We start from the raw sequence: 11591 nt of genomic DNA, 5'->3' as shown, positions 1-11591 counted from the left end.
GTTAACATAGAAAAAGTCTACACATGTTAACATTGGGTGTACAACCTCACATAAGAACATATGCACATACACAAGTGAATGAAAATTGCTAGTTGGCCTAAACTGCAATTATGGTCTAGCAAATGTTGCTTGAAATGGAAGCTTTGGAACTGCATTTTAGATGTCCAAACAAAGTGCTTAACTTTCTTGGTAGATGCCTTTAAATAATAGTCCAATGGTTGCCATGAAAGATGCATGAGTTACTCCATGGTCATAGGATAGGCAATCTTGGCCTACATCCTCACTATTTGCTCTGAATGGAACAAATTTTTTTAAAGAATTTTGTGGTAATAAACATAGTTAGATATATAAATTTAAAATAACAACCTTGATGAAATGTGATTTCAGATGTTACTAAACAAATGTTAATATTTAAATATATGGATTATTTAATTAATATTATATTATATATTATTTAAATACACTTGACATATTCACCAATTAATTAATTTTATACTTAATATAATTGATGATGCTTATATTTAATACCAAATATGTTACTTATTTAAATATCTCAATTGACATTGATACCTTTCCCACGAGTATCATTTGATGGGAGGGCATTTTGGTAAACCACTCCACACCTGTAGAGAGAACATGGCTCTTGACAGGATAAGAAGAAGTGAGTAGACTCCCATTTATCTAGAATATTTCACTTAGCTAGATTAGAAGTTGAATATGAAAGTTTGATCTATGTAGTGGACAACTCAAATCAAAATGAGAAGAGAGGACAAATATCGATGATGTTTAGCAATCAACATGGAGCAAACTCATCGAACATTAAAGGAGGATTGTCAGCGATATCACTCGAAGTGGACTAAATATAATATAAAACTCGAGTGACTAAGACCTAGATATGTGGTTGTAATACCAAAACTATGTCTAGCCACCCTTAAACATTAAACACTATGGGAAGAATTAAGTTTGGAATTAAAAAAAGTCAATTTTGACTATTTAACATTTTTGGTCTAGGAATTAAACTTAATGTGTAAGTTGTTCCCGCTTGTAGCCATGTTGTGACCATTCATATCGTTGGATTCCACAACCTCAAATGAGTCAAAGGTGTTTGATGAGATGCAAATTCCAGAAACAAAGACTATATTTATATTGCCACATTGGAAAATAAATTATAATTGTATGCTCCAATTTTTTTTTAAATATCTACATATGAAAGGGGTAGTTGATCTCAAGAAGCAGCAGCATCTATATCATGTTCCTCCAGTCCTCTCTGCAACTTCATCTTTACGAATGCATCCAATTTCCACCAGCTTCTCTATCAGCTCGCTAACCTTTCCTGCCATTTCAAATCATATTTCCATCCTCTTTTCATCATAATTTTCTCCCCAATTCCATATGTACTTTAAAAGCACATCCACGACTTCCAACAGAGCCGACACAATGACTTTGCCCACCAATTCCTGCAACATTTGACCTAACTCATTGTTATAATCTCGACATTCCAACACTCTGTTCAAGTCAAATCCTCTAAGTGGAAGATCACCCAAAAACTTCTGTAGGTTGTCCTCCTAATCTTGTGTTGTGGATTATTGCTTTTCTTCAACCGATTCAGTTTGCTTGAGCTTTCTCTCCATATTGAACATTTCTGCTTCAAACTTTATACTATTCATGAAGCCCCACAAATTCAATGTGTCAAAGATGTTAAAGGGGTCCACAACTATATTGTCTGGGCAGTCCATAAATTTTAACACATCCTGCATCTCCCTGTAAGCTGCCAAGGCATCACTGAAATCCTCAATCATATGGTCAGGTACACTTTTGAATTTTTTGCTACTACTCCCATCCAACCCTCTTTATGTTGATCATTCTCTAGCTGTAGATGCTCATCTTCAGTAAATTCAACGTCTTTCATAGTTAAAAGCAATTATGTGCAACTCTCTGCTCTTTTACTACATTCATCCATATTGTCCTTATTCTGATAAAGGTTTTTTTATTGACTACCCAGGAAGTGAGCCGTACATCTTCAATTGTATTCGAGTGTGGCAAAAATATTTGGAAGTTGGAATATTCATATGATCTGCCGACAGAGACTCTTTATCTAATTTGCAAAGCTGCTGAACAAACTGGTTGTTGAATACCAAAGCTGAATACACAAAGTGAGGAGTGCCAAAATGCAGGAAATGGAAATTTCCCTAATTGAGGAATCATTGAGATTGAGCAGATAATATGCCAACCTAGGATTTAATAGGTATATTAAAACAACAAGCGGGACAAAGAATGAAGAACAAATTGTGGAGATAATTTGTTTATATGGGAGAGAAGCTCCACAATAAAGTGCAATCAAAAGTTCATATATAATTGATTAGCTTTAGTCTTATCTCTCATGCCATCCCCCATTAATGTATTGCAGTAAATGCGCAACTGCAATTTTATTCGACATCAACTCAGTAAGTTTAGTCATATCGTCTTTTGGCAAATCATGAACTACAAACCATTTTCAGCTGGTGGTTTACCCGCGTGAGACAACTTTCGATTGTAGGTAACCTCACAAGGAAAGCCTATCCGCTAATTAATTAATTAATGAGTGAGGCTTAATGTAATTTTGAGAAGAGACTTTTGGCAGTGGGGTGGATAGTTCAAGGTAGATAAAAGTGGAGATGAAAATAGAGGGGAGAAGAAGAGGGAAAGAAGTAGAGAGGTTGAGTGAGAGATTAAAATAGAGAGATGGATATGAAGACATAGAGTAATGAGATAGACAAGTATATGTTGAAGTTGAGGAAAGTTCTACCGACACCTCTTAAGAATTACTTGTATGCAAGCATTCGTTACGTAAAGAGAGAAGCAAAGCTATAGAAGCTTGAATTCACAAATCCATGAAAGATGAGACATTCTTGATGTGTAAAAGATAAATTGATATTAAATTAAAAAGTGAATGAATGAATTATTACAAAGAGAACAATTCTTATAAAGGAGATCAAAACCCTAAAAGGTAAAACCTAAGTTGCATGATAATAATTAATAGAAGAATTAATTATTATATGCTTAAAGTTTAGCTTAAGAAAATTAAAATCAATAAGATAATACATTATTACTATAATAGTATATAAGGAGAGGAGAGATAAAGAGGAAGAGATAGATAGATATAGTGGGAGAAGGAGAGAGAAAGGGAGAGGATGAGGATGAGCGTAAGAGTGAGGGAGATAACAAAGAAGTTGAGGAAACAATTTGAGCATCCACAAGACAAAACATAAGGAAGAGAGATTTGTGTAAGGATATGTATTTAGAATTAAGATTAGGTATGATCAGTAGTTCGACGTTGCATAACCAATTTGTAGATTTTAATTATAAATTAAAATAATAGGTAGCTAGTAAAAATATGTATAAATTTTTAGGGATGTAACATTCAGTAATTGTTTCTAGGCCTTTGGGTTTGACCCATTTTGCTTTCCTTATTTTCATGAAGGCAGATTCTAAAGGTTTTCTCATCCTCTCCATGAGTGTGCCCCTTCCTTTTGGTAGTCTTAATTGTTGTGGTGAGTATGTGTGAGTTCTTGTTTAGGGAGTTGTTCTTGAGGCAAAGGGTTTGCTCTTTCTTCTAGATCCTCTGTTGGTTATGGTTATTTTCTAGGATTTTAGCTTTGCCTTGTGTAGTTGATGCACCTTTTGGCCTTTTTGGGTTTGATTGTATATTTGTTTTGTGGAGTATGAGTTTTCTCTACAATTCTCTTTTCATACCCATGTTGGTTGCTCTTAGAGAGTCTTTTTTTTTTTTCTTAGATGGAGTTGTTGGTTTTCGTTGTCTTGGGTGCCAAATCTATTGGTTTTTATCTTTGGTTAAGGTTTTAATTGAGTTTTACGGGGATGTCCAACCCAATGAGTTTAGTTAGAGCCTTGTGATTTCAAGTTCTTTTTGTGATCTCCTAGTCCTCCTTCTCTGCTTCATTTTTATGTCTCTTTGGTTGTGGTGTTTTCTCCTATTTAGATGGAGATTTTCTCAACTTTTTCTTCCACTTTTTTTGCTCCTATAGAGGCAAAGGTTTCTCTAATTGAGTTGGAGAATGGTTTTGTAGGGGAGGTTGGATGTTGTTTCAAGGGGGATTGTGTCATTGTATTTATGGACATTTGCTAGATAAGAGTCGAAGTGGATCACATCCAACTCTGTTTATTGTTGATTTCTTTGTATATTACCTTGATATGGAGGCATCTTCTACTGGGTTGGAGATGGTATATGTGGGAGGGGTAGGGAATTGTTATAAGAGGGCTCTTGTTGATATGTTCGAAATGATTATGCAAACATTATAGAACCCTTTGTTATGGTTGGGAGAGCCTACCAAAACCCCCTTTTGTTGCTCTTTAGCGGGGGCTTGGTTGCTTGGGAGGAGCTAGTGATGACTTTATTTCTAGAGTTTTAGGAACCTTTTCAAAACTTTGTCATTTGAGTGTTTCTTTGTGTTATAGGCTTTATTTTTCTGGGCCTTAGGTTATGGGAGCCTTGTTAAAATTGGTGTTAGGTTATGGAAGCCTTTCATCTCTACGATTTATTATTTGATGACTTTGACCTTTTCATTACTTTAGCTCATTCTTTGATGTCTTGATTTTGGTGTTCAGTTGTCAGTCAGATGTTATTTTTTGTGTTATTTCTCTTTGTAGTTTTTGGTTAGTGGGTTCTTGAACCCTAGGTGAACCCATAATAGTGGGTTACACATTTTTTGCCTAAACTAACACTGAACTGTGAATTTTTTTAGAAAAAAATCACTTTTAAATGCAAATTGTCATTTAATGGTTAGGAATTTGAAGATGAAGTAAATTATAACTTTTTAAGGCTCTCTCTCTCTCTCTCTCTCTCTCTCTCTCTCTCTCTCTCTCTCTCTCTCTCTCTCTCTCTCTCTCTCTCTCTCTCTCTCTCTCTCTCTCTCTCTCTCTCTCTATATATATATATATATATATATATATATATATATATATATATATATATATATATATATATATATATATATGATTTTATTGAATTATTTTCTCCCACTGAAATTGGTATGTTATCAAAATTCTTATTTTGAAAGAGTGACATTACTTTTGACACACATAACCTTTTTTCTAAAATAGATATCAATTTTTTTTTTGAATTTAGTTTGCTAACATGCATACCGAAATTGTGGAGGCGGTTTGATGTCTTTATCCTTAATATTTCATATTTTATCAAAGTTTAAAGTTGACATAACGCTAATTTGGACACACATGGCTTTTGACACATGTAACTTATTATATATTTACCTGATTTTAATTTTTCTTTTTTTGTTTGAAAGAGGACTGAAATACGAAGATTGTAGCTATTTTTCAAAATAATTATTCTCTTAGTTACTATTTTTCCATGAGCATCCAATATAGAAGTTTATTTTTTATAACGAACCTCCATTCAATTCATGTAAAAAAACGTATACCTAAAAAATTCAAAATGTATCAAATTCATAGTCGTTGGAAAGTTCATTCAGAGTACTTCTATCATGCAAAATGACATGGCTTCAATGTTCCACCTGAACCTAGTAATTGAGCCTGGAATCCATGAAAACACTGGATAACTTCTAACATTTGGGGAAGACTTGTAATTTCCTAGTTTTGATAGAAACTAAGTTTCTATCGAAACTAAGAAAGTGGGTCACACATGCGATTAACTAACCCTAGGTAGTTTTGATCGAAAGTAGGATCAACCTTTAGGGGTTTTTTTTTGTTTATATAACTTGTCATATAATTTATTTCTTTCTTTCAATTTTAACATTCAAATCCAATCAGATAATTCACACTTCAATTGGGAGGGAGGAAATATTTTGCAATTTTCTATTTTTTAATTTTGGAAGAAGAATATGTGACATGGGCAATAAAGATAAAAGAGCAAGTAAATATGCATGAAGAAGAACTCACAAACAAGAAGACAAAAATCGTCAAAAAACTTTAGTAGGATATTATAGGAGGCAAGGTACACGTGCAATTTCTTTTCCAATGCATATTTAACATATAGTGTATAATTCTATTCTAGACTTTTTGTACATATGGTTAGGATTAGGGTTCATCCAATTAGGAATATGGTGAATATTAACTTAGGGTTACTATTAACTTAATATTAAGGGTTTATTGAATTATGAATATTTAGAATTAGGGTTCATTTTAATTATGGTCTTTTAAATTATGAATTTATTTAGGACATAGTCATCTAGGACAACCTACTGAGGTTGGAGAAGGTTCATCCCAAGTTCAAACAGGTGTGTACATGCATGCATCTCTCACAAGTACAATCTCTCTCTAGATTTTTAGGTGTAGGCAAACTTGATATCTTTGATTTTTTATTTTAGAGACTAATCCCCTTACAAACTTGCTTAATTTTATTTGTTATGGATCATGCACGTGCAGTAGTAGATGATGAAAATGTTAGACATGAGGAAATTAAAGATGAAGAAATGGATATCAAAGAAGGATCATCTGAATATTTACTTGCGCTTTAGATAAATTTGTATTTAATAGTTCACTTATTATGTAGATACACTTATGTCCCCTAGAAATAAGTTGTGTCTTAAGTATTTATTTTAATTTTTCTTACAGCCCAAGATCAAACAACAAATGAGAATGTTATTCTAGCTCTGAGATTCAAGAGAAAATTTAATTATAGAAACATAAATCATTTAATTGAAATGGATGTGGAAAAATTAAGAGAATATGCTAGTCAACCTACACATACTACAGAGAGGAAATTGAATAAAAAGTCTGAAGAAATAATTGCACAATTTGAGAATCTTGATACAATGGAGAAAACTCAACTATTATCAATTTCACTTCTTAAATATGAATTAAAAGAGTAATTGAAACTATTGGGTATAGATACAAGTATTAAAAAGAGGAAGACTACTAAATTGCAAAAAGATATTGTTGAAAGTGTTAAGGAAGGGTTACGTTCCATTGGGGAAAAAAATAGATTTACAAATAAACCCATTGCATGAAGAGTGATATTGGCATATGTTTTAAATAAGAAATTATGGCAAAAAAGATAGATCTCTTCACTATCATCTCCTATTGAGTTTTGATGATATAACATTATCTGAAAAGGAAAAACAATTTAGATGATGGTATATTAGAAGGAAATTGGGCACTAATGTGTAGAGTTCCTCGATCTGACAAGATTGTGGAAATGGTTAAGAACTTAGTCATTCGATTTTGGATTGATAATACTCATCCTCCACCAAATAGAAGATATATCATCAAGCAGAGGATCAGGCCTAAGGAGTATCTTCAACACACAAAACATTGGTTAGATGTCATGCAACATGAATTGTATCTCTCATTTTGTAATTTAAATCCTAACACAAAGATTGGACAATGTTTGAAAGATAGAAACCTTATTTTGTGAAGATAAATAAATCTTTTGAAACATGTTGTTATTAATATCATGTTGAATTTGATTTGTACTATCAAGAGTTTTGAAAGATGATAGAAGAAAGTGGTGGTTCTCAAAATTCTTTTCATAAATGACCAAGCCAATTCATAACATCAATCTTACGTGACAAACCAAATGATCGTGCAATAGGTGAAATAGATTGCATAAGAGGAACTTGTGAAACATATGGTGACCTGACTAAATTTCCTTTGAGAAATGAAGATATCGATATGATGAGGATGGTAAAATGTAAGAGATATAAGTACATAAAGTTGGAAATGAAAGTTGGAAAAGAATCAACAAGGTTGGAGTGTGTAGAGGATGACATACCTGCTGGAGAATTTATGCCAAATTTTTGTAAATTGATTCAACCATATATACGTCATGTTTTTTTTGCTAAGTGGCAAGCAAAACAATTTCAATTTGTTCTTGATTTTGCAAAGAATTACTCTTTCATTTCTCAAAAATAACTTCAAGTGAAATACTACTATACAAAGCAAGTTACTATTATGATTCAAGTGTCTTATAGACATGCACAAATTGATTTGGATGGTGTGGAAAGTACAGATCAAGTACGAGTCATTAAAAAAGAGTATCACTTTTACATTAGTGATGAAAAAGAACACGACACACATTTTGTGGAACATTATTTTAAGACATTTTTTGAATATTTGAAAATAAAGACAAAAAAATGGAAAAACATTTTGTATGGTTAGATGGATGTGCAACATAACTTAAATAAGCTAGACCATTTTATGCATTATGTAGATATCATCAATACCTTAATATACCACACATTTGGAGCTTTTTTCAAGAGTGGACATGGAAAGGGTGAGCACGATGGTGTAGGAGCTTGTATCAAATGTTCTTTAAGAAAGTATCAAATGGACTATAAAGGATATTACATTAATAATGCTCATTATGTGGTTGAGTGTTGCAAAACTCATTTTACGATGCCAACAAATATAGATAGCATGTCATCGCAAGTGGATCAAGTCATACCATTCAGAGTGTTTTGGGAGGTATCAAGTATAAATTAATTTGAATATTACAATTAAATCAAAATTGTATTTAATATGTTAGGTGATAACTAAATTATGTACACACATGTTTAAAACTCATTTTTTTAATTGTTTGTATGGACCTTACATTCAGGTGTTAATAGAAGATCAATGCATGCATGCAAGAGGGTAGAGAAGACACGATCTTTGCATTCAGTTATGAGTATAGATAGTAATGTTGTTGAAGTTGATGAAAGATCAACCCCACAACTCCCAAGAATCACATGCATGCAAACACTTATTACAGGAGATAAACTTAGGGAGTAGCTAAAAACCTAGAAACTACTACTAAAAGCAGATTTGGGTTCCGACAAACAAGGCCTGACGAGGCACCCAAGCACAACCAAATCTCTAGAAAAAGGAAAAATAAAGAAAACCACATGGAAAAAACCTTACTCCAAAAAGAGATGGAAATAATATTGAAAGAAACTAGTGAAGGACTGAAGAAGCCTCCAAACTAGAGAATATCCTAGAAGATAGGAACAAAAGATGATCATGAAGAACACCACTAAAGCGTGTAAAAGCTGCAAAGCTCTGTCAAAAGAAACTGCTGATCTGAAGAACTTCCATTGAAATATAATCTGACTAGGTAGAGAAGACTGTGATCTGCATCAAATTAGGAGGCACACAAAGGCAAACAACTGAACTCAAAGATACAAATGGCATGAAATACCAAAGCCTAAGAGCTAATGAATCAAACCTAAGAAGCATGAGAAACAACTGAATAAACCCCCTAATGCAGACAAGGGTGAAGTGACAGGCAACTGGACAAGTGGGCCAAAATAACTGTGTCAAGGAACTACGATCAAGATGCACAAAAGAGTACATATGTGTGTATTGAGGTGATCAATCTCAGACACGTCATGAGGCTAATGTCATGGAAGAGACACTTACTGGACAAAGGAAGATGGCAAATGAAGGCAAACATTAACCCCCTCATGGCACTTTATCAAAGTAGTGCATGTACAATAAGGCACAAGATATGGTGAATCCCAAGAATACAATAATCTGCATGAGTGTTCTTAGATAACACTGCTCAAATTAGAAGGCAAAACAAGGCAAACAACTAAAACAAAAATACAGATGTAGTATGGCACTTTATCTTAGCGTGTTTGGAAGAATGCATATAAATGATGTCTAAATAAACTATAAGACACATAAGACTAATACAATAGATAGTACAAGTCATGACGAATCATTTGAAGCAATGGAATTAATCCCCAGACCTAAAACAACCAAGATATCCACCAGAATGCAAAAATGTAGAAGACTGAATAGAATGTGCTTGGAGTAGAATCTAGAAAAACAACTAGCATCACTGGAAAGAGCTCAAAAAGACCTTTACAATGATATAAAGAATTTCGAAATTGGAGATCGGATGCTCAAGATATGTCCTCCAAAGTACAAAAATAAACTACTAACTTTGATAGTAGAAAAAGCTATAAAAAAGCATCAAAACTAGAAACTAACTATACTACTGTGATGGGTTTGCAACCAACTTTTTGACAATATCTCATTTTCAGAAAACAGAGTCCATATGCTCAAGATATGAGCAAAAACATGAAGGAAGGTCAAAACAAAGCCCAAAGAGGTGAGAGGAATGTTGATGTAGTGTTGACGTCAGCAAGTGATGAGTCCAAATTTGATAGTCAAATGATTGTCAAGGCAAAAAAAGTTTGAAAAATTACCCCTATTGGAAAAAAAATCCAACCGCTGGAAACAAGACAGATGAAAATACCATCGCCAGTAAAAGAGTCGGTGTTGGATTAAAATCTGGTGGCCAAAAATAGTAGGTGGAAAAAAGTTTACCAAAAAAGCAAAAGATCACCATTAACTATGCATTCTTCACTAGGCGTGGACTCCAACATGGGGCGCTAGTAGTAAAACCACAAAAAATTATATGTCCCCAAAATCCAACATGGTGAGAGCAACAAACATAACACTCACAAAAAAAGCATGCATGTGAACAGAGAGTGGAGCCCAATCAGTGCCAAGGAATAGGAATTGGCGGGACCAAATAACAAAATCATCGTAATTAACACATCACTAAACTAGAATCTGGTGTTGATGTGGCCTCAAGGAAGACAAACCCAATGAGGAATGAAGAATGAGCTGAGAGAGGTGGGTCATTTCATCAAATGCAGAGGCGGAGTCCAAGGTCTCATCAAATGAGACTGTAGCTCTCAAAAACATCAAACACATAAAGATGGCATTGGACAAAGAGCGCCTCCCAATGTAAAAATGAATCTAAACAAAACAACTTTCCATGAATAAGAGCATGTGTTTCCAAAAATAAACATTTCACATCCATTAAACCATCAACCACCTGCCACAAACCAGAGTTCTCTAATAATAACAAGTTGTCTCCAAAAAATGATGAAGCCACTAATGGAGTTCAAGAAAATCACACCTTAATTAGCATTGTCAAAGCTTGCATGTACAGCCCAAGGTGCATAGGTGGAATGAGAGGTTTCAGTGACTCCACATGCGAAACCACTATGCAACCAAAAAAAAATGCCAATGGTCCAAACAACCATTAAAAGGGTAGTCGACGATGTGCACTCCAAACAAAATGTAGGGAAATCTGCCAATCGCCACAATCAATGGGACGTTAAAAACCACCATTCAAGGCATGGATGACTCCAAATTTTGAGATGTTGATGAGGCTATGACGTGGAGATCCCAAACACTCAAAATCCCATCATAAAACTATACTTGCTTGCATGGGCACATAAAAAACTCCAAAAAATTGTCACAAAAACCAAACAATAAGACTCCCATGTGTGCAAGCAAGGAAAAGGAAACCGCAAGTTACATCACTGCCCTTCCTCTTTTGTAGCCATGAAATGACATGTGCATTGCCTTTGTTTGTGACCAATCAATGAGGAGAAAGCAAAAAAAATTGCCTTGAATATTGCCAATGATGGGCTTCCAAGTTGGAGTCATGTGGAAATGGTGTGCATAGACTTGCATGCGAGAACCTAGAGAAAAAGACTCTCTTCACGTCATCTCAGTCCTTGTCTAATCACCAAAACAAAATGGAGAATGATAGATGAAATGTAGTGTGCCTCTTGTGTGCTCCGCCCTCCTCGGTCTCCATGCACATGAAAGGA

Source organism: Cupressus sempervirens, chromosome 3 (genome assembly GCF_028749045.1).
Source record: "Cupressus sempervirens isolate cs-2001-9-10 chromosome 3, ASM2874904v1, whole genome shotgun sequence".
In the NCBI taxonomy this organism is placed as follows: Eukaryota; Viridiplantae; Streptophyta; class Pinopsida; order Cupressales; family Cupressaceae; genus Cupressus; species Cupressus sempervirens.
This window is presented reverse-complemented; position numbering follows the sequence as displayed.